Below are 25,656 nucleotides of genomic sequence, written 5' to 3'. Positions count from 1 at the left end.
CATCCCTGCATGCTTATTTACAAACTTGGTGATCAAGCCATAATAATTTGATTCAACTTATTTACATATTGAAACACAAGGAATATTACTGACCACCCCATGTTTAATTTTTCTTTCACTTAAATTTTCTTATTTCTCTAATAAATTCTAGATAACAACACCATAATTAGCATTAACAGATGGTTTCGAACTATCTATCAACAAAGGAAACCGACATGAAAAAGGAAAAAGAAGATTCATCAATTGAATGCCGAAATAAGAGAACTTCCCAACCAAATAAAAAGAAAAGAAAAATACCTGCGTGAGTGATTTGGTGTTAGAAAATTGATGGAGGTGAGAGAAGAAGAGAGTCGTGGTGAGGCTCTCACAATTGCAACAATCCTTCCAGTCGTTGCATAATTACTGTCCAAATCAAATACCCAGAATCAATACTTTATCACTCTATCCTTAACATTAACAAAATATAAACAGATAAAAGAGTACTGAAAAAGAGAGAAAGAGGTGAAAGTAGCCATAGATTTGAGCGAAACAAAACAGCAGCCTTGAGAAGAGAAGATATGCGACGGACAAAGCTAAGGAAAATTGGAAATAAAAGATGAAGAACGGAAGAAGTAGAAGGAGGAAAGTTACCTGGATGAAGAAGGAGAAGAAGATGAAGAACGCAATAAGGAGAATGAGGAAAAAATAAAAATTACCTTAAATATCTAGGTCTCCTCTGCAATCAATGGAAAAAAAGGGAAACGTAGAGATGGTTGGAAAGAAAGTTACAGAAGCAGAAGATGAAGCTGAGGGCAAAAATTGAAAAAGAAAATCAAAACAGAGACGTAATAGCTAATCTTTATTTTTGGAAGGGATTAGAAATCGACGCTGAAGCAGAGAAAATGCCGAATCCGTCCGCAACGTAATAAGCCTGTATTACGGCAATACAGCGAACCAAACGCTGTATTCAGTGGGGCCACCGATTCGGGGTGTAATGGATTAGCCATTACACCCAACCAAACAAACCCTAAGTTTAGTATATTACAACGTATATGGGCATTAAGGTTTTGAAATATATGCATCCATCAATAAATTGTATAGGTAATTTGATTATCTTAGCAGAATACAAACAAACATTAATGCAATTACTTAATGTGATGTCAATTCATGAATAAGTTTACCTAGGTCACATAGGACTTTTCGGCTTGTAATGGTATGAGGCTTAGGACAAGTATGAGATTTAAGAACAGGAAGCATCAAATTGGTTTCAAGCACGAAAATAGTTTGGCATATCGTTTTGCTCCCTATTCTTTCCCCTTTGTAATCCTTTCCCACTCATCGCCCTATTTCTCCTTCTCTCACATTCCTTATTTCTCCACATAGGAAGTCATAGCACAATACAACTACTACGACTAACTCATGAGTTTTGATGCACTTACTGAATGAGTTTTTCTACTTTTGCGACTTTTTCACTTTTTTTCTTTTTCAATACATCTCACTCATAAATGCTTTTACTTTTCAAGTACTTTTTCTACTCGTTTTTCTTGCTTTTGTGATTTTTTTCTTTTGTTGCACATATTGGCTAACCTATAATCAATATATCACACTGATTCGTTAGATTTCACTCTATTTTTACAAAATTCACCGTGATGTATCTACTTAACCCACAATATGTATGGTCAGACGTATATTATTCATGCAATTCAGGACCAAAGAAATAGGGTAAGTACAAATTAATGTTTTGGCTTGGGTTTTGTATGAATGTTCATCAAGAAGTTTTTTTAAGCTCAAAATAGGTACTAAGGATTGATAAATAGGGTTAACTTTTTGGCTCTGGGATTATACCAAATAATGCCTTAGGTCATCCCTAGGTATTCCATTATTCACAAATTTAATCAATCAAACAATCACAAATTCAACAGTTTATCATACATATTGGCATGCTTGTTTCCCTGTATTCTCTATATCATTTGGAATATTCAATTACTCATTGCCTATTTACAATGTAATATATAAAACTTAGTAGTCTAATAATAAAAAATGATATCATTCACTATCAAGCCAAATTTACAATAAACACAATTAACCTATATACAGGCTCTTAACCCGTCACTTGTATTTCTACAAGCTTAAGCACACAATTGACAATAAAAATTAAAAGAACAGCATAAAAAATTAAAACGAGTTTCCTATGTTACTCCCACACTTTAGATAACACATTATCCTCAATGTGTAGTAAAAATAAATAAGGAAAGAAGTTACCCGATTGATCGGGACATTGTTGTACTCTACGGTGGGTTCTCCCTTACTTGTTCGTTGTGAGCTCGTAAATATTGTGCTTCTTTTACGTGAAGTTTTAAGATAAAGAAGAAAAGAAACAAACAAAAAGTATATAATTCTAATATTTCTATAAACTAAATTAATTACTAGTCCCTAAAAATAATCAACTATACTTTAAATAGATTGTCCTAGTTGGAATATGTATAATCCTAAGGTATGTTTATATAACCCTAAATATACATATGTAAGGTTTTTTTTAGAGAGAAAAAAAGGTTAAAAAGAACTTCCTCATTCATTTCCCTTTTATAGTCTTCATTTTCTCCTCTCTTCCTTTTGCCTTTATGGAGTAATACAAATTGTCTATATAGGTCATCTCCTAATAATTTCTTTTAAGGATTCGTCTCCTTATCTAGTCGATCCATTGGTACTCCTACCATTTTACATAATTGCATTATTCGATGTGGGAAGAATGTTCCTTTTGATTACTCTCGTACACACTCAATCATACTTTGATAAATCCATGTATTGATTTATATCTATTTTTTTTTGTAATATCGCATATACCAGAATAGCCTGTATCGAGCTGATATTGGAGATATCTGCTATAGGCCAGATTCTTGAACATATGAACTTCATCTAGATTTTTTCCCTTGGAGTCATTAGTGCTTGATTGAATGTTACTGGTATCTTTTTTCTTGGTTGGTATGCCCATTCTTGTTTTCCTTCATTTAAAAATCTCAAAACCTCTTCCATGCTACCTTTTTGAATTATTTGAGATAAATTTTGAAAACATAATCAAAATAATAATATGGAGCATCATAAAAATGGCAAATACTTCTTTCTATTACCAAAACGTTCACCCCTCTAACTTTGATGTATGTTCGCATATCACAATATGGTATTATCGCTTCTCTTTCTTTTAATGGGAGGTAAAGTTCTTGCACAATAGGTATTATTGCAAGTTTTTTCAGGTGGTAAGCAAAAGGTAGTTCATTCACGTTCAATTGCAATTTCCCACACTTCTTTACAATTCCACATTAGAGGGTTAAACCCTTGTTCTTGGAAAAATGTCACGGGTTGCAACCGTTGTAGGTATTTGTCTGTGTCTTTTACCTGGAATTCAATAGATGTATTCGTGATCTCACACAAAAAATTAATACTTCAAACCTGAATCTGTTGTGTTGTCTCATTTTGCCGTTGTTAACCTAATCGAAAGTCTATCGATTTTTTTTTTACAAATTTGGAGAAAAGAGAAAAGATTTTATGGCCTAAAGAAAGATAATAATTAGAATGAGAATTGAGATTGAGTTAGGGATGTTATTTATAAAGGCTTAATAATTAATTAGTCCTAAGTCTATTAAAACACTATTATAAACACGTCTTAAGTTAGTAAATTCGAGCTGTAGGTTAAGTTAGGGTGTCACGACATCCCCATTTGTTGTCACAACATTGAAAACATTTTACTTGGGTTGAATTTCATTTAGTGTCGCGACATGTAGAGCAATTTTTGTCTTGTGTGATCATTGCTACTAGACCCCAGTTTATTTTACTTTCTTTGTCTATCTCCCATTCCTTTTCCAGGATTTCTCCTCTTTTGGATTGACTCCATAAAACTTTGCATTGTAACATTTTTGTTTCAATCACTTCTTTCGCCATCCCGCCAAAACAATGTTTGACTCTTTGTTCTTTGACGACAAAATTTTGCCTTCTATTTCTCATCAGTTCAATTGCCCCATGAGGTGTCACTTGGTTTATAGTATATGGGCCTGTCCATCTTGATTTTAGTTTTCCAGGGAATAATTTCAATCTTAAATTAAACAAGATTACCTTTTGTCCTGGTGAGAACTCTTTTTTTTTATCCTAACATCATGTTGGTGCTTGCTTCTCTCCTCATATATAGTTTGACATTTTTGTAGGCTAGAAAGCATAATTCCTCTAGTTCCTGCAATTGAAATAACCTTTCTTTCTTAGCCAATTAGGGGTCCAAATTCAATTATTTTATAGCTCAGTATGCTTTCCTTTTCAGCTCAATTGGTAGATGTCAATTTTTATGTAAACCAATTTATAAGGGGACATGCCTAAAGGAGTTTTGTATGTTGTTATTAGGGGTGTGCACAATTCAGTTGAAACCGAAAAAATTCGGTTAACTGACCGAATTCGGTTAATCGGTCAGTTAACCGAATTTTTTCGGTCGGGGGTCGGTTAATAAACTTTTAAATTTTCGGTTAACGGTTAATTCGGTTCGAAAGAGGTCGGTTAATTGAATTTTTTCGGTTAACCAAAAAATAATATATAAAATTATAATTTATAATTAGCCTACTATTTAATATTTACCCAAACCCAACCCAACATAAAACCCAATCTAATATATTTAAACCCAACCCAATTACCTAATTTAATTAACCCAACCCAATACAAATAATTTAATAAATAAAAATAAAAATCTAAAAGTAAAAATCTACTAAAACTAAAACACCCCTACAGACGATAGAAAAAAAAGAAACCCCAACTTTTCAAGTTTGAAATCCCTAATAAAATTTTGAAATCTCTCAAAACCTTCAAAATCTCCCAAAAGGCCAAATCCTTCAAAAGTATCATAGCTGCTGAAGGCTGGAGCTACGGCTTGCTGCTACCCGCTGGTGTATCTCGTGAAGCTAAGGACAAGGTGCTGGTCGGCTGGTCCAAAGAAAGCAATATGTAAGAGATGAACTTCTGATGAAGGAAAACGAAAATAAAAGAACATTTTAATTTTTAGCCTTACTTTCCTTTGTTTCTTAATATTTCTAAACCAACCCGATTTAACTTGCTGTCCATTTCTCAGTTCCTCTTTTTGGCTTCTTGCTACTGTTGTATAATTGGTTCATTAGTCTTTATTAATTGTAATGTGAAAATTGGTTCATTAATTGAAAAGAAATCATTTATTAAAATTGGTTCATTAATCTTCACATCCAATTTCTTTTCAACTACGCATGAAAATTGGTTCATTAATTGTACCAATATTTTATTTAATTTTTATTATAAATTTTATTTAACAAGTATTCTATTTACTTTTGTTTATCCTCGTATTTTATGAAAATTGTTTAATATTATAAATATGTATTTTAATATTATAAATGTATTTTAAGTTATTATATAATTTTTTTCTTGTAGAATGTCCACCGAACCAACATCTATTGAGGGTAGTGTTACACCTCCTACTTCAATAGATTCTAAAAATTCAGGAGTTGGAGCTTCAAGCCAAGCAAATGTGACTACTGGGAAAAGAAAAGCCACTCCTCAAAGGTCAGAAGTTTGGTCTCACATCACAAAGATTATTAATAATGAAGGTGCAAGTAAGGCTAAATGTAATTATTGTTAAAATGAATTTTGTTGTGATGTGAAAAAAATGGTACAGGGTCATTGAAATATCATATTGGTTCATGTAAGAAAAATCCTAGCAATGTTGTTGACCCTAGTCAAGGACAACTAGTTTTACCTAGAAAGAGAGTTGAAGGGGGGGAGGAAGGGCATCTTTCAACTTGGAGATTTGATCAAGAAGCATGTAGGAAAGGTTTAGCACAAATGATTGTGATTGATGAATTACCTTTCAAGTTTGTTGAAAGTGAAGGCTTTAAGAAATTTATGTTTGTGGCATGTCCTAGGTTTCATATTCCTTCACGAACTACTATGACTAGGGATGCTTATCAATTATATTTAGATGAAAAGGTCAAGATAAAACAACTTTTGAGAAGTTCTTGTTCTAGAGTTTACTTAACTACTGACACATGGACTTCTTTGCAAAGAGTTAATTATTTGTGTATCACTGCTCACTTTATTGATAATGATTGGAAATTGAATAAAAAGATTTTAAACTTTTGTCCAATTTCTAGTCATAAGGGTGAGTCCATTGGGATGGTGATTGAGAAATGCTTGTTGAATTGGGGAATTGATAAGTTGTTTACTGTTACTGTTGATAATGCAAGTTCAAATGATGTTGCTATTGGTTATTTGAGAAAAAAATTTAACCCTCGAGGGGGTTTAGTTCAAAATGGTAAATATCTTCATATGAGATGCATGGCACACATTGTGAATTTGATTGTTGTTGAAGGTTTAAAGAAAATGAATAAATCTGTTGAATGTGTTAGGGGGGCTGTTAGATATGTGAGACAATCTCCAGCTAGATTACAAAAGTTTAAGGAGTGTGTTGCGGTGGAAAAGATAGAGTGCAAGAAGATGTTGTGTCTTGATGTTTGTACTAGGTGGAACTTGACTTACTTAATGTTAGACACTGCTCAGAACTTTGAGAGAGCTTTTGAGAGATTTGAGGAGCAAGATACAAACTTTAGGGCTGAACTTGAAAGGGGAGAGGGTTGGCCTAGTGTGGATGATTGGACTAATGTTAGAGACTTGAGGGATTTCTTGGAACACTTTTATGAAGTCACTTTGCGTATATCTGGCACTTCATATGTCACATCCAATAATTTTTTTGATGAGCTTTTTGAAATTGATATTCTTTTACGAGATGCTCAGTTAAATAGTAATGTTGATTTAAATGTTATGGCTATCAAGATGAAAGAGAAGTATGATAAGTATTGGGGGTGATATTGATAAGATGAATTTGCTTATGTTTGTTGCTTGTGTTTTAGATCCTAGACAAAAACTAAAGTATCTTAAATTTACACTTAGTGAAATGTCTAGTTCTGAAAAAGCTTCTGAAATGATGCAAAAATTGAAGGAATCTTTGTATGAATTGTTTGATGAGTATAAGCGTTCACTTCATAGTACTTGTAGCCAATCGAGTGTGTCAACACACGTTTCTCTCAGTGAACCACAACAAAAAATGAAAAGGCGAATGCAAGCTTTGTATAAAAAGCGTGAGTTGGAAATTTGTGGTGAGGATAAAACATCTGAGTTGGATAAATATCTAGCTGAGGCTAATGAGGAATTTGTTGAAGATTTTGATATTTTATTGTGGTGGAAAGTGAATAGCCCTAGATTTCTCACTCTTTCAAAAATGGCCAGAGATGTGTTAGCTATATCAGTTTCTACGGTTGCTTCAGAGTCTGCATTTAGCATCGGGGGACGTGTGCTTGATCAATATATGAGTTCTTTAACTCCTAAATTGAACAAGCTCTTGTGTGTACTCAAGATTGGATTCGAAAATCATCATCACAAGAAGACATCAAAAAGATTGAAGAACAAATCCAAGAGCTTGACAAGATTGAAAATGGTATATTTATTATTTTATTTTAATAGTTTCAATTTTTTTACCATATCACTCCTACTTATTTATTTGATTCAATGTTTAGACTTTTCTTGGAATGCATCAGAGCTTACCCTAAATTCATGAGCTTTCGTGAGTTGAAGGGTATGCTTACTATCTTATTTTTGTTAACTTATAATCTATTCGTTTGTTTATATTATTTGATTTTTTTTAAATGCATATATTTCTATTATATGCTAAATTGTTGTACATGTTTTTTTAGTTGTAGATTTAATGCAAAAGGAGATCTTTTGGAGAGAAGACATAGATACAAATGGAAAATATTAAAGACTTACATTTCAATTATGTGTTAATTTCAAGACTTATGTAATGTTTTTAATTATGTAGTGATTCAAAGACTTGTAATGTTTTTAATTATGTAGTGATTCATAGACTTATGTAATATTTTTAATTATGTAGTGATTCAAAGACTTATGTAATGTTTTTAATTATGTAGTGATTCAATTCGGGTATTCGGTTAATTCGGTTAATTCAGTTAATTCAATTAATCCGATTAATCCGGTTAATCCGGTTAATTCGGTTAATTCGGTTAACTCATTTAATTCGGTTAATTTTTAACCACAAATAAAAAAATATAATTTTCGGTTAATTCGGTTAACCGACCAAATTAACAGAAAAATTTCGGTTCGGTTAATTTTTTTGAAAAAATTTCGATTCAGTTAACGGTTAAAAATTTTGAAAGGTCGATTAATTCGGTTAATGATATTTCGGGTCGGTTAACCGAATGAACACCCCTAGTTGTTATGTAAACCCAGAATGTATCATCTAATCTTGCTACCCAATCTTTCCTCTTTAGGTTGATTGTATTTTCTAGAATTTGCTTAATCTCACAGTTTGACACCTCTACCTGGCCATTAGCCTATGGATGGTATGCTGTGGTCATACAATGTCTCATACTATATTTGGCTAAAGCTACTTGAAACTACTTACTGTAAAAGTGAGATCTTTCATCACTGACCAAAGCTCAGGATGTTCCAGATTTAGTGAAGATATTTTTCCTTAAGAATTTAACTATTGATTTAGTGTCATTTGTAGGTAAGGTTACCGCTTTTAGAAACGTAGCCAACAACTAACAAAATATACTGATTTCCAAAAGAACTTGGGCAGAGTACCGTAAAATCAATCCACCAAACATCAAATACCTTTACTCCAAAGATCCCTATTGGCTACATGTCATCTTTTTTGGATACACTTCCTGTCCTTTGACATCTATCGCATCCCTGCACAAATTCATAAGCATCTCTCTTTATAGTTGATTAGTAAAATCTTGATTACAGTATCTTCTAAGTAGTTCTTTTTCCTCCGAAGTGTCCACCACTTGGTGAGGTATGACAGCCTTATAAGATATCATTTATTTCTTTTTCAGCCATGCATCGTCATACTAATTGATCTGCTCATTAGCTAAATATATACAGATCTTCCCAAATATAATATCATGACTCATGCATGATTCTCTTCTTTTGCTGCCACAATGCCTTTATTAGAAAAACCTCTTTGGCAATGTAATTCACATAATCTGCATACCAGAGTGTCTTATTATCCCTATACTCGGGTTGATGTATGTCTACCCAGAATAACTGCTCATAAATGAAGGTTTATTTGATTTCTTCAGAATTTTTCTCATCCATTTCATTTTCTATCCTGGACAAGTGATTTGCAATTTGATTTTCTATTCCTTTCCTATCCATTATCCACAAATAAAATTCTTGAAGTAATAACACCCACCTTCTTAGTCTAGCTTTTGTCTCTTTTTTTTTTATAACATATTTCAATGTAGAGTAGTCAGTGTAGCTATTAAATAAGGGCAAAATTTTTCACAACTAAATACAATGGCAAACATTTCTTTTTATATCGTAGTGTAATTAAACTGTGCTAAGTTACATTTCTTACTTGCAAAATGAATAGTGCAAAAGATGTTTTTTTTTGTCCCAACATTGCTTTTACAACATAATCACTAGCAACACATATTATAATAAAGGGTTCTGACCAAACAAGAGCAATGATAATAGGGGCAGAGATGTGTTTCTCCTTTATTACCTTGAAAGCTTTAATGCTGTCCTGGTCAAATATAAAAGGTGTTTCCTTCTGAACATACAATCATTTATATATATGAGCAAAATATTTTATGAACTGTTTGTAAAACTCAGCAGAATATTTTCAATAAGCTCAATTACGGGTAAATTAACATCAAGAGATTTAAATAAATTTTAAAAATTTACAAATTTAGCTTCGTCCCTTTTTTGTTTGTCCTCCAACCTTAATGGGAATGGCACGAGTTTCTCAATGGTCAACACTCACTTCTATTTTAGATTCAACAATCATTTCATCTACCTTTCAGTTTCTACAAGTTTCTCATCATTAGCGGTGTCATCCATAGTATCTTCTGTTTCACCCTTTTGTTGCTCTTTTGGATGGGAACACTTGAGTTTTCCAGAACCTTTCCCAGCATAGTGCAATTGCTTTCATGTGCTCCTTTCCATCGCTTCAAGTGTTGTTCTCTATCTTGCTAGGGATGCTCGTACCAACCTTTCTTTGCAACAAGCTTGTATTTTGGCTCAATTGGTCTTGGATGTTAGCCAATTGGGTGTTTGTTTGGGTGCACTCAGTCTACACCTGTCGAATTTCCATTCTTATTTTCTGCATCTCCCTTTTCTATTTTGTCCATCTTATGACCACATGTAGTATGGTCATTAATCATAGGTCGCTCTTGAGATATTTGTATATGTGGAGGTTGATAAGGAGGATTATGTCGATTTTTCCTGAAGTTTCTACCTCATTGATTACTTTCTCACTTAAGACTATGATGGTCTTTTCGACCAAGATTTTATGTGTTGGAATAGAGATTTCCACCCCTATTTCCAAAATAATTTACCTCCTCAAGTTGGCTCTCAGAGTAATTCCTATTCATTCGAGCCGATTTATACATAAATGGTTTGGTGGCATTCGTCTTCAAATGGTTTAGCTTGTCTAAAATCTAATAATACTTGTCCTCTTTTTTCACAACTTTCATTATTAGTGGCCTCGAGTTGTACGTGAATCACTCAATGGTTCACTTGTATGAGTTCATAGTCATGTCCTTGATAAATTGATAGGCTTGCTTGTATGTGTTGTTCATAAAGGCCCCTTTGAATGCTTTATCTAGCCCGGACCTTAAATTCACATCTAAACCATTGTAGAAGATTTTTATTTGCAACCACTCTTGCAAAACCATTATGTGGTCACTTCCTCAACATCAAATTAAATCTTTCCCAAGCCTCATAGAGAGTCTCTCCCCCTATTTGCTTGAAATTTTTGATGTCACACCTCAATTGGATGGTTTTTTACTAGACAAATTTTATTGAAAATTCGTCCTACAAGCTCGTCTTATGAGGAGATTGAACTTAGAGCTTGTGAATCAAGCTAAGTAAATGCATTATCAAAAAAAGAAAAGGGGAACAACAAAAGATGAATAGTGTCACTAGTGACTCTATTAAATTTGAATGTATCGCAAATTTGTAAGAAACACTTTAAATGTTGATTTGGGTTCGCAGTCATGATTCCTAGTGGCACTATTAAATTTGAATGTATCGCAAATTTGTAAGAAACACTTTAAAAGTTGATTTGGGTCCGCAGTCATGATTCCCTAAAATTGTAGATTTCTTTGAATCATTTGTATTATGGACAAATTGATTTCAAAATTGTTGGCATTTATTATCAGCCTATAGATGTTGCCTCACACAACATCTAGAGTAGGTAGCACATAGTCCTACAGAGTTCTTCCCTATTGTGCCATTGGTGGGACGACAGGCTTTATTTGTACTAGTGGTGGTGGTTGTTGTTCAGCTGCATCATCAAATAGTAGATTTTCTCTTGACGTATCTGCTAGGGCTAGTGGATTATTTTACATCTGCTGCTATCGTCGGTTAAGTTGTAGGATCTTATTTGGTTTAGGGTTTGGCTCAATTGGAGGGCCTTGACTTTGAGTCATACACTAAAATTAGAGAAAAGAAAATTAAAGTAAGTTAGCCTACTCTAATGTAAAAATTTTAATACAATAATTTTGGACTTTCCTACTTAGCCTACTTAAATGCAAAAATTAACAATTTAGCTTAATGCCAAAGCCTCATCGACAACGATGCCAACAACTTGGCTGCCACCTCGATGTGTGTGCGTCATGGTTGTAAATATCGTAACTAAAAGATAAGAAATAAGTGGTGTTTGCAAGTATACAAGTCAAGTTGTAATCTAGATTTGTGTTTACAATGAAACACACGAAGTATTTCGAGGATCGTAGCCAAGAGAGACTTAATTAAACTAAATTACGAACTTTCACACAAGTAGATCTAAATAGTAATAATCTAAATACTATAGTATGACAGAAAAATGATGAAAATTTATACCAAGACAAAAAATACAAGCTAACAGAAACAATAAAATCAATCAATTAAGAAATTAGAAGATCGACTCGCTTCTGTGTTCGTAATTAACTTTAGATTTAGATTTCTTTGAATTATCTAGCAATTAACTTAATTATTACCTTTCGACATGTAACTAAATTAACTGGTTAGCTTGATCTGTTCATCTTTCGACCTCATAGCTTAAATCGAGATAATTTCAAGGGTACTCGGTAGACTATTCTTTCAACCTCATTGATAAACCGTAATTCATACATATTTTTATCCCATGCTTAGCACATTTTATGGATGATTTTTCCTTAAAATTGGTGAATTCGATGTTTCTAATGCCTTAATTTCATGTTTTATACTTAGGTGAGTATAGGAGAGTGAAAGGAACGAGAAACGGGCCAAAAACGAAGAAAATGTGCCAACGTAGGAAATCAACACGACCTGGACCTTCTCACACGACAGACCACACGGCCGTGTCAATTTGACAGAATCGAACCACGACTTACACGGGTGGACCACACGCCCATGCTTATTTAACAGGCTTGACTACGGCCTTAAGTAATCACACACGGGCGTGTCCCTGTCGAGCCCAAGTTTAGTCCAATTTGGAAAAGGCCAATTTTGGGGGTTCTTAGGCATTCTAAAGCCTATAAATACACCCTAAAGGAGGAGGAAAAGGACACACAGAGAAGGAAGTAGGGAACTGCTCAAGGAAAGTCGATTGATCCATCTCAGAAGCCAAATTCATCATCAAGACTGAAGATCTCCCCTCCATTTCCCTTTAGGAGTTTTGGGTTTTTCTTTATGTTTTGTATTCATTATTCTTCTGAGATGTTTACCTTTTTAGTTATGAACTAAAACCCCTAAATACCTAAGGGGAATGAAACCTAAGACAGATCTTGTTATTATTATCTGAATTGTATGATAAATATTTGGCTTGTTCTTAATTATGTGTTCGTAATTCTTGTCTTGATATTCCAGGATATTGGTTCAAGTTAACCTCTTATTCAGAGGAGGAATAAACCTTGTCTAAGAGTACATTTTTCATAATTAAACGGAGTTTATTGTGCAAGATTCTACCGAATTAGGGTGAAACCTAATAAGGGGATCCATAGATTGAGTTAATGCAACCCTAGGGAGTTAATTAGAAAGGGATTTCAATTATTCAACCTAGGGTTTTGTTAGTCTCGAGAGGGATAATAATATAACTCAGGGATTTCTACGAATCAAGCCAAATGAATAAATCGTTCGATTCAGAGTCAAATAACAAGTGAAGTCTAGGTGGGTTTTCCTTAGGTATTGTCTTGAATCAATCGTTTTTCCAAAAAGTAATTCCCCAATTCTATTTTCTATGATTTCTTAGTTTAGTTAATTAGTTAGTTAAAACAAACCCCATTATTTTTAGGCTAGATAATAAAAAGACAGTCATTACTAGTACTCTTAGTTGCTTTGGGTTCGACAATCTGGTCTTGCTAAAACTATACTACTGTTCAATAGGTACACTTGCCTTTATCGTGATAATAGTTAGTTTCAAGAATGATTCATTATAAATATTTAAAACCTATCACGAATATCACGTATCAAGTTTTTGGAGCCATTTCCGGGGAACTAAGATATTAGGAACACTCGATTTTATTACTTTAGCCATTTTACTTTTATTGCAATTTAAATTTTTATTTTATTTTCTAATTCTTCATTTATTTTCTTCTGGTAGGTTTTTTATAGTTTATGACTAGAAGAAACCCGTCAGGACCATTACTTTTTGACAGTGAGATCAATTGCACAGTTAAAAGAAACCAAAGAGAAATAAGGCAAAGCTTAAGATACACAGAGAACGAGCAAGAGGATGATATTCAAACCCCAACCGAGGATATTGCTGAAAACCAAGAAAATCCGCTACCTCCTGCAATTGCTGTTAATTAAAATCCTACTTCGCGCACTATGTATGATTATGCTAAACCTAATTTAATAGGAACTGAGTCAAGTATAGTTAGACCTGCTATTGCTGTAAACAATTTTGAACTGAAACCTAACACAATTCAAATGATACAACAGTTTGTTCAGTTTTATGGTTTGCAGGACGAGGATACCAACGCTCACTTGGCAAATTTCTTAGAATTTTGCGATACATTTCAAATCAATGGCATTTCTGATGATGCCATACGTCTTCGGTTGTTTCCCTTTTCGTTAAGGAATAAGGCTAAACAACGGTTGAACTCGTTACCATGAGGGTCAATCACTACTTGGGAACAAATGACTGAAAAATTTTTATTAAATTATTTTCCATCGGCTAAAACAGCCAAATTACGAAATGATATCTCTTCTTTTGTGCAGATGGATTTAGAAAGACTCTACGATGCATGGGAGAGATACAAGGACCTTTTGAGAAGGTGCCCTCACCATGGGTTACCGCTTTGGCTACAGGTTCAAACATTTCATAACGGCCTGAATTCTTCGACTCGACAGATGATTGATGCAGCCGCTGGAGGAACTATCAATAATAAAACACATGAGGCAACTTACAAATTTATTGAGGAGATGTCACTGAATAACTATCAGTGGCAAGTTATGAGAACAAAGCCGACGAAAGCAGTCAGTGTTTTCAACCTTGACGCGGTTACTATACTATCTAACCAAGTAGAACTCTTGAATAAAAAGATTGACGATTTGTGTGGTTCTACTCAGGTACATCTAGTGATGAGGTGCGATTCGAATGGAGGAGGAACATGCACAGAGTATTAACCCTTCAACCCTAGCATCAAGGAGGAACAAATCCAATATATGTGTAATAATAACTCTAGATCCCAAAATAAACCATATAGTAACACTTATAATGCAGGTTGGAGGAACCAGCCCAATTTCTCGTGGGGCGGTCAAGGAAATCAAAGGCCACAACATTTTCCAGGCTTTCAACAACCACCGTACCAGCAAGAAAAGAAGCCGAACCTTGAGGAGATGCTAACCAAATTCATCTTGGTGTCAAAAACTCATTTTCAGAATACTGAGATAGCATTCAAAAATCAACAAGCATCGATCCAAGGACTCGAAACTCAGATTGGACAGCTTGTCAAGTTGATTTCTGAACGACCACAAGGTAGCTTGCCAAGCAATACAGAATCTAACCCAAGGGAGCAACTCAACGCTATTACTAGTCAAGATGAGGAAGGGTTAGTCACACCTGAACTAGAACCAAAGCAAGAAACTGATATAAGCAAAGGTAAAGGTGAGGTAGACCATAATGAGTAGAAACCAGCAAGTACAGAATACAAACCTCGTGTGCCATACCCTAATGCGACAATGAAAGACCATTCAGATGAACAATTCGATAAATTCCTTAAACTCTTAAAAAAATTACATATTAACTTACCATTTATTGAAGCTCTATCGCAGATGCCAAACGCAATGAAATTTTTAAAAGAGCTTTTAACAAATAAGCGAAAGTTGGACGAGGCTTCACATGTGAAGCTAAACGCGGTTTGCTCTGCTATTCTACAGAATAAACTACCCAACAAATTGAAAGATCCAAGGAGTTTTACAATTCCTTGCTTAATTGGTAGTTTAGATGTTAATAATGCATTAGCTGATTTAGGGACTAGTATTAACATCATGCCTTACAAAATGTTGAAACAACTAGGTCTTGGGAAACCCAAACAGACTAGGATGAGCATTCAATTAGCAGACAAAACGCAGTTTGCTCTGCTATTCTACAGAATAAAGTACCCAACAAATTCAAAGATCTAGGGAGTTTTACAATTCCTTGCTTAATTGGTAGTTTAGAAGTTAATAATGCACTAGCTGATTTAGGGACTAGTATTAACGTCATGCCTTACAAAATGTTTAAACAACTAGGTCTTGGGAAACCCAAACAGACTAGGATGAGCATTCAATTAGCAGACAAAAATATAATATTTCCTAGGGGTAGTATTGAAGATGTGCTAGTTAAAATCGATAAATTTATATTTCTCGTTGACTTCATTGTTCTAGACATAGAGGAGGATAGCAACACCTCTTTGATTTTAGGAAGGCCCTTTTTAACAACTGCTAGAACGATTATTGATGTTGGCACAGGTGAGCTCATACTTCGTGCGAGAGACGAAACAATCACCCTTCAAGCTCGCAATTCTGGCAACACATCGAAAATTAAAGGTGATTGTCTAAACCATTCTACTAAAACTGACAATATGGTGCAACCTACTTTGCAGGAAATGAGTTTGAAGGAAGTACATGAGCCATTTTCAAGCAATAGTAGATGGCCTATTCGTGAAGAACGAAGGCTACAAATCGAGGAGCTAGATGAATGGTGAACACATAAACCGAGAACACACGATAAACCAAAACTACGCCAGAACAAGCTCAATACCTTTCCAAATCAACTTAAGGTTAAAGTTTTATTAGATGCCGCAGATCCTCACATTATCACTGCCAAACCGAATGAAGAAATCCCTCTTATAGTACTTAGCATTTTTCCATTCGGTACAGTCGAGATAAATCATCCTAAGTTTGGCACTTTTAAGGTAGACCATACCCGCCTAAAACCTTATTTTGATGAGATTCACAGCAGGAATGAGGAGTATAAACTCCTCGAACCACCATGACCATTCTATGGAAAGGTAAGTCGAGCTTAGACTATAAATAAGCGCTTCTCAGGAGGCAACCCGAGCACTAATAATATTAATTTCTTTAAATTTTAGTTTTAACATTTAACATACTAACCGACTCATGGAACGCAGGCTTTCGAAAGTATACACGACCAAGAACACGGGCGTGCTTAGGACCGTGTGGAAACAGGGCAAAGATTTTCCCCAGCATGGGCTATGATAGATAGCCATTACCGTGCGACATGGTCGTGGGTGAACCTGCCAAAACAACATGGGCGTGCGACACGCTCGTGCCTTGAAACCGTGGCTGAACCTGTCAAATTAACACGAGCGTGCGACATGCCCGTGCCAAGCAATCGTGGGCGAACCTACCAAAACAACACGGGCGTATCCCTTCATACACGGGCGTAGGAGAAGTGAACAAAGATAGACACAACCGTGCGATACGGTCATGCACACAAACACGCGCAAGGTACACGAGCATGGAGATTGTCAGACGCGTCCAAATTCAAAATTTACGAATCACACAGGCAAAAATTGGGGAACACGAGTGTGTTCCCTGGCCGTGTGTCCCAAAATCTATAAATACCCTTCACTATTCATTATCTCCCTCACCCCAAATCCCTAACCTTAGCAGCTGCAAGTCTATACGGCCTCCTTAACACACCCGTGCGCTGCTTTCAACTCCATTTTTGACGCTCATTCTCTTATTTCTAGCGTTTGTTTACTCTTTTCTCTTTTATTTTACTAATTTCTAATGCTATTTATCATAGTAATCTGTACTTTTCATGTTATTTTCATCTTTCTATCACTCAAACTTCGTATCTAGAGTAGTTATCATCCTTTTCATGTTGAAGTTCTTACTCATTTCATGATTTCTATGCTCTATTTGACTATTTTACGTGCACATTCATAGTTAAGTAGATAAATCTATATTTTTTAGTTTTGTTTTAGTAATTTTTTTTATTTTCTTAGTCAGTATATTAGGCTACATTCATTCATGGTTATTGTTTCTATGGGTTTCATGCTATTAACCCCATACAAATTCATTTTTTAGATATCTCTATTACTTATTCTCATAGGGTTATTTGGCACATTTATTTTGGCTATTATAGTATAGGTTAATATGTAAGCCCCATGGAAATTATTAACATTCCACTTCAATTTCCATTATAGGTACACCATGTCATCTTCACGAGGGAAGAAAGTCGTTGTCCCTGCTTCGAAGAAAAGGAAGGGAGTGTCATCTTCCTCGGGTCCTACCACGGAAATTCGTCACCCTTTCCTACAGTTCCCCATTGGGCCCTAAGAAGAACTTTTCCAGATTCTATGGGCCCGACCCTTGGAAGTGGGCCGCCGTATAGACTGGGTCGCGCTAGAACAAGTTTAACTTGCGGATGCAATTTAGGCCCTCTTCACCACCGACCCTTGGGGGCTTTTCTTTGAGATTGTCGAGCCGGCATATTTCGAACTCACTATGGAACTCTGCTTAACGTTCCATCTTCAGATCGTGATGGCCCATTTTGATGACCTGGGAACAATCCAATTTCGCCTCGGCGGTCTAGTCCGCCAATTGAATGTCCTGGAGTTCGGAACCATTTTGTGTCTATATACAAAGGAGTTTAGGGATGAGAACGACCTCGACACTCTCTACCGTTACGCCACTACTCTCCCTCGAAGTGCTGGGATGCCCTTACCCCCGGTGCTGCCTCTTACAATCCTAGCCGCTCCAAGGTATCGGCTCTCCCTCCATCTCTAAGGTACTTACACGCCATTTTGGCTCACACATTAAGAGGAAGGAGAGAGAGCACTGGCATCATCAACACTCACGACGCCTACTTTCTATGGTGTATGTCGCACTGGCACGTCATAGACCTTGCTTATTTCATTGCCCTCACCATTCAACATTAGACAGAGTGACATAGGAATGAGGTAATCTCTATTGCGCCCTATGTGACGCGATTGGCTCGGCACTTCGGACTCCTCAACACAGCAGCCCAATCATCCTCCCTCACTCTCATGGGTTAGATGTCCCCACAGAGCATCTCGAGCATGCTAAGTATGAGGATGGTCGAGAAACGACGTGGTACCTTCCCTCCTCAGTACCGTCTCGCCCAATCCACTAAGGAGCAGGCCCCCGAGGACATTACTGATGATGTCCCTCCACGTCATGAGGACCCACGTCTCAGCCACCACCACCCTCTCGTCCAGTTCATGCGGCGGCTTCATATGCTGACATCTTTGAGCGCCTTAACTCGATTCGAGCAGCAATGTTTTCAACGCTTCGATCACATTGATGCTACACTACACCAGATTTGTCAGCACTTCCACATCTCATCGCCACCCCCACCTCGCGAACCATCTAGCAACGAAGATGTTTAAAAACTTTTGTTTATTATTTTATGTTTTTACTTTTATTCTACTTTAGGACTACTTTGTATTTTTCTCTAAGCTTATTTTTATTAGGTTTTATAATTTTTATTTAACAATTTTGAATTTTGACTATTTCCTATCGAGTAATTATTCTTCATTATATATTTTCTAAAAGATTTCCTAATTCTATCACAGTTATAAAGAGCTCTAAAGCTCACTATTACTCAGAGACTCGAAACTCTACTGGGGAAGGTTCTCCACAACTACCATGTCCTGCTCGACCACGACCATAACAACTTCAGATATAATATTCTTTTGGCTCAGGACTTATGGACTAATGAACCTCTACCACCGCCGGAGTATCCTCCTCCACCCTCACGCCGATCATTCTCCAAAACTCCAGTTCAAGGAAATTCATTTATCAGTCAGGAAGATTCACTTCTCCCCCTATCTTATTTTTATATTCTTTTCTATATATTTATCTTTGTACTTTGAGGGCAATGTACATCTTAAGTGTGGGGGGTATTCATTTCACTATAAAAAAAATCCCTGAATGATTGTCTTCTTCTCTTGAAAAGCTCTCATATCATGTTTAGGATAAATTTTGATTGATTTATGATTTTTATTGATGTATCTTAAATTAAAACATAGGCATTCATGCATTGATTATTTAAATTTTAAGACATTAGAGAATTAAGCATGATAAGTTGACTTTTAAAAATTTAAAATTTTAAGTTGTTTCCCCAAGTTTAAGTATTATTTTGAATTGAAATTCACAAGTTTAAACATCAAAAAGCTATAATTTTTATGAGATCTTGAGCCTTTAGAGCATCTATTATTTCTTTCATGCTCACTTTCATTATGAGTGCGTCAGTATTGAATTGTTATTCTAGAACTTGCTTGATTATGCATGTTAAGACCACACCATTTGATATGTCAAAATGATAAAAGCACTTAGGTTTAACCCACTCATTCCATAAAATCCTACATTCACAATTAACCCTTAGTGAACCCCCTTGAGCCTAACAACCCATTCATTGATTTACCCTCGATATTAACACATAACTCATTATTATTGAAATCCCCTAAATTAATTTGATCCCTATTTTTGTCGAAATTTGAGTTGGAATAATTGTTTAGTTATGTTTTATTCTATTTTGTAATTTGACTTGTTCTGAAAAAAAAATATACATGTATGCATATTAGTAGTAGTGATCTTCTGAGCTAAAGAAGTTAAATTCCATATTCTGAGAAAAAAAGCTCTGTTGTACGCAATTGATGACTAGTCATTTTTCTAGCTAGGCAATTTTTAAATTCAATCTCGATTCTAACCCTTTCTTTCATCTTGTGACCACACCCTTTAACCAAAGCCACGTTACAACCCTCTAAAGACCTTTTGATTGATGTTTCATATCAATTTATAGTGGTAGATATTTGATTTTCATGCAAGCCTATGTAATAACTTTTCATTATTGACTATTGAGTGTTTTATTTATTGTCCTTAAACACCTCGAGTGATCTGAGTGAATATTTAGTGGGGATGTGAAACTCTGTGACATTTTCAATCAAAGGTAATTACTTAATTGAGGGGAGACACCTATGTTTTCATGATAAAATTCTCAACTTGGAATGTTTGAAACTTTGATGTTCTTTCAGTTGAATTTTCAATGTATGATTACCTATGGATTATTTTGAGATATTATCGATAGAAATTATAAGTTGAGAAGAATTTATTTTGATTATGAGTTAAGAATTTTGCTTGAGGACAAGCAAATGCTTAAGTGTGGGGGTATTTGATAAACCGTAATTCATACATATTTTTATCCCATGCTTAGCACATTTTATGGATGATTTTTCCTTAAAATTGGTGAATTTGATGCTCCTAATGCCTTAATTTTCATGTTTTATACTTAGGTGAGCATAGGAGAGTGAAAGGAACGAGAAACGGGCGAAAAACGAAGAAAATGGGCCAACATACGAAATCAACACGGCCTGGACCTTTTCACACGGGCAGACCACACGGCCGTGTCAATTTGGCAGAATCGAAGCACGACTCACACGGGTGGACCATAGGCCCATGCCTATTTAACAGGCTTGACCACGGCCTTAAGTAATCACACACGGGCGTGTCCCTGCCTAGCCCAAGCTTAGTACAATTTAGAAAAGGCCAATTTTGAGGGTTATTAGGCATTCTAAAGCCTATAAATACACCCTAGAGGAGGAGGAAAAGGACACACGGAGAGGGAAGTAGGGAATTGCTCAAGGAAAGTCGATTGATCCATCTCAGAAGCCGGATTCATCATCAAGACTAAAGATCTCCCCTCAATTTCCCTGTAGGAGTTTTGGGTTTTTCTTTATGTTTTGTATTCATTATTCTTCTGAGATGTTTACCTTTTTAGTTATGAACTAAAACCCCTAAAAACCTAATGGGAATGAAACCTAAGACAAATCTTGTTATTATTATCTGAATTGTATGATAAATATTTGGCTTGTTCTTAATTATGTGTTCTTAATTCTTGTCTTGATATTCTAGGATATTGATTTAAGTTAAGCTCTTATTCAGAGGAGGAATAGACCTGTCTAAGAGTACATTTGTCATAATTAAGCGGAGTTTATTGCGCGTTAAACCTAATAAGGGGATCCATAAATCGAGTTAATGCAACCCTAGGGAGTTAATTAGAAAGAGATTTCAATTATTTAACCTAGGGTTAGAAGTTGTTAGTCTCGAGAGGGATAATAATATAACTCAGAGATTTCAACGGATCAAGTCAAATGAATAAATCGTCTGATTCAGAGTCAAATAACAAATGAAGTCTAGGTGGATTTTTTCTTAGGTATTTTATTGATTCAGTCGTTTTTCCAAAAGGTAATTCCCCAATTCTATTTTCTGTGATTTCTTAGTTTGGTTAATTAGTTAGTTAAAACAAACCCCATTATTCTTAGGTTAGATAATAAAAAGATAGCCATTACTAGTACTTTTAGTTCCTTTGGGTTTGACAATCCAGTTTTGCTAAAACTATACTACTGATCGATAGGTACACTTGCCTTTATCATGATAATAGTTAGTTTCAAGAACGATTCATTATAAATATTTAAAACTTGTCACGAATATCACGTATCACTCATCTACCTAAGTTACTTCCTAGGATTTTCAATCGTAGGGTTTAATCATGCTTAACCCAATCCAACTACTCTAGGTAAACTCTAAACCTTTCGCTAATCACTCCAACATCTACTCGCCAATCTCCCTAGGGTTCTTAGTTCGTCATCACTCTAAATACACTTTTCCCTAATCGAATCTAAAACATTCAAGTGAATATTAAAAACAATAAAAGGGAAAAGAGAATTAGATCCATAGATATGTGTTGAAGGGCAATCGGAGAAACCTATATAATCAAAGTGATTAAAAATTTAGACAATGTCAAAGCTCCTAATTAAGTCCTGAACATTGCTTTTAATAGTAGTAGTGTTATATGACCAAATTAGGTCAATTATAGATGACTGATTAGGTTAATTAAAGTTGTGCAAATCAAAACACCCTTAGCTGAGATTCGGGCCTCATCGAATCGATGTCGCAACATTGAACACTGAATGCACCCCTTTTTGCTTCAAATTTGGTTGTCGCAACATTGGACTTCGAGTATAAAATCTTCAAGTTCGAAGTTGGATGTTGCGACATTCAGGGTCAACCCAGTGAGGCCTCAACCTAAAGCAGTGTCATGTACACTCAATTAACACATTAGTCCCTCTTCAGACCCAGTTTGGCCTAATAGATCATAAAACATAGTTAACTGCTCATTACATTAAATTTAAACATAAACTTACTAAATAGATAAAATGCATAAAAAGATAACAAATTACTTCAATACAAGCTTAATAAGTGTCGAAAAGAGCTCAATTTGCCATAATGAATTGTGGCAGATCAATATGCAATCTCTATTATAATAATTCAACTCAAATAACCATTGTCAACTAACCTCAATGCCACACTATGTAAAATATCACAAATATGCAATAAGTAAATTGATCCTGAATCATGGAAATACAAACCAAGTTCTCATGTCACTCGTCGTCGGCTCTCTCATTTCCTTTCCCTCTCGTTGGCCTGGCATCGTCTTTTGTTATGAATAACAATTCAATAAATAAACAATGTAAACATCCATTCAATTCACATTCAAATATTAAATCAAACATATTTTACATTTTATTCAATTTAGTCCCTAAACTCAGAACAAGCTTAACTTGAATCTAGAGCTTCGGATTAAAATTTGATTTCACATATACTTATTAGGGACCTTCTACTTTCTATTCCTACTAAAATTTTATTACAATTTTTAATTTTATTCAATTTGATCCCTAATGTACAAAACTAACAATTAAGCTTTAGAATTTAGTCAATTTCATAAACTAATCTTAATTTCTATTAATTTCATACCTAATTCTTCAAGAAATCAACAATGACAACTTTATAAAATTTTAACAGTTTCAAAAATTATTACATGGGCTAGCTAAGTGAAGCTATCATAATTCAATTTCCATAAAAATCAAAGAAAAGTTACGAAGGAATTACTTGAAATTAGATGGCCTAATGTTAAAATGCTTAAAGTTTCTCCTCTTATTTTCTTTCTTTGCCTTGACAGTTTTGGGGAAGAAGAAGAAGAGTTTTTATCTTTCTTCCCAGTTTATTTTCTATTTATACTATGGTTATATTTAATCAATCAAAATTAACGAATTTGATCATGTTTTAGTTAATTAATCTTTAATTACTTTAGTTTAATGACATACATCATTATCAACCACTAACACCTATTTAAAAATGGTTTATTAACCATTTTGGCCCTTTGGATAGTGGCTATCTAAGTCCCCCAAGCCTTTTTCTAATTAAAAATCTATAGTGATTAAACTTTTACAATTTAGTCCCCAGGCCCTAATTAGCCATAATTTCGGCTAAATTACTTAACTGAATTTTGATTCATCTATACGCTAACTTTGTAATTACCTCTATTTAATATTTACAAACTCGATTTACGAAAATGAGATTTTGTAACCACATTTTTTGATACCACTTGAAACCGAATCATTACAAGGAAAAATACAAAGGAGAGAAAGAGAAAAAAATTTGTTACACTAAATTAATTTTTATATAAAAGTGAAAAACATAGACAATAAATCTGCTAGCTTATGAAAATTACTATGCTCTTTCTTTTTCTTTTCGTTGTAAATTATGGGCAGAAGAGAAAATACAAAGGAAATAAAGAGAAAAGTTTATTACATTAAATGTTTCTAAACCATCAATCAATTTTTAAATTGGTCTCTAAACTTAAAAATATATATTTTATTTTTTTATTAACTTATTTAAAGTGATTGATTTCATTTTAACACGAGTGTTGATTTAATATTTGCATATAATCCTAAATAGTTACCAAAAATTAGTTTTTATAATTAATATAATTATAATATATTAACATTATTATGATTTAAAGATAAAAATTTAAATAATATTATTTGTTTAAGCGTTTTAAACGAGATTCTCATATCTCTCTCTATAAATAGATGACATTGGTTGACCTAAAATAATACATTTTCTTAAGTTTGAGTTATCGTTATTCTACCAAAAACTATTGGCAATTTATTTACTTAAGAATAAATTCTATTTTCTATGAATTACAATCTTTACCAATTTCTATTGAGAGAAATTACTTTCCTACTTAAAGTAATAATATTGTTTCCTATTCTATCTTTGGTTTGGGTTGCTCGAGGCCAAACTCAGCGCAATTCATGGTACGAGGATAACGAAGAATATCGTTAGGTTAAAAGCTAGGATTGACTCGATTCTGTCTCGCATAAAGCACAGGCACATTTTAGTAAAAACTTTATTGCTATAAATATCACAAATCGACTCGATTTTAAAATTTTTTAAATTTTCGCTATAACTGTAAATCATTTTCATAACATGATATTTCCAACATGTTGCTTAAAAAGCTAAAATAACAACCATTTTAGCTATTAATGAGCTTAATATTAGGAAAAAAATGCAAAATAATAGCTAACATGTTTGTTATTTTAGCTTCTTGAGCAGCATGTTGGGAAAATCTAGTTAAGAAAACGATTTTCACTCATAGTGGAAGTTTAAAAATTTTGAATACAGAGTCGAATGGTGATAGTTGTAACAATAAACTTTTCCCGAAAAGTACTTATGATTTGTTCGAGATGGATTTAAATTGTTCTCGACTTTCAACCAAACGACTTTCTACATTATCCTTGTACCTCGAATTGCACCGAATGTGGGCTCGAGCAACACAAACCAAACACAAAATAAGAAATTATTTAGTTACTTTCAGTAGTAAAGTAATTCTCTCAATAGAAACGTGTAGAAATTGTAATTCTCAGAAAATAGAATTTATTCTAAGAAAATAAATTAGACTACTTTCTGTAATAATAACAATATATAAAACTTATGTGTGAAAACTTATGTAAATAGTTCTACTAGTGTTATCTATTTATAAGAAGAGATAGGAGAATCACGGCTGAATAAGGATTACACAAATAATATTTATTTAATAGGAAACACACCCTTAATTTGACTACAAAAGTGATGGGTGGCAGACCCTAGAAAATATTACTTGGGTTGCTGCTCTCTCTCTTATGATGAGGGGATTTGACCCTATCACACATGGGTCCAATTATATGTGTTTCTTGGACTTTTAACCCACCATTTTATAATTTAATTCAATCCAATATTTGCTTTATTGTTCCCAAAATAATTATTAATTAATTA

At 34.3% G+C, this 25,656-nt stretch overlaps 1 non-coding gene across 1 annotated transcript; it reads right to left on the bottom strand.

Moving 5' to 3' along the window:
• Positions 1 to 14,208: 14,208 nt before the first annotated feature.
• LOC121225716 (small nucleolar RNA R71) lies at positions 14,209 to 14,315 on the bottom strand. The gene has a single exon (XR_005923585.1). It is a non-coding gene; the product is annotated as a small nucleolar RNA R71 (small nucleolar RNA).
• Positions 14,316 to 25,656: the final 11,341 nt, after the last annotated feature.

The sequence above is a fragment of the Gossypium hirsutum genome, chromosome A03 (assembly GCF_007990345.1).
Source record: "Gossypium hirsutum isolate 1008001.06 chromosome A03, Gossypium_hirsutum_v2.1, whole genome shotgun sequence".
NCBI lineage: Eukaryota > Viridiplantae > Streptophyta > Magnoliopsida > Malvales > Malvaceae > Gossypium > Gossypium hirsutum.
This window is presented reverse-complemented; position numbering and strand designations above follow the sequence as displayed.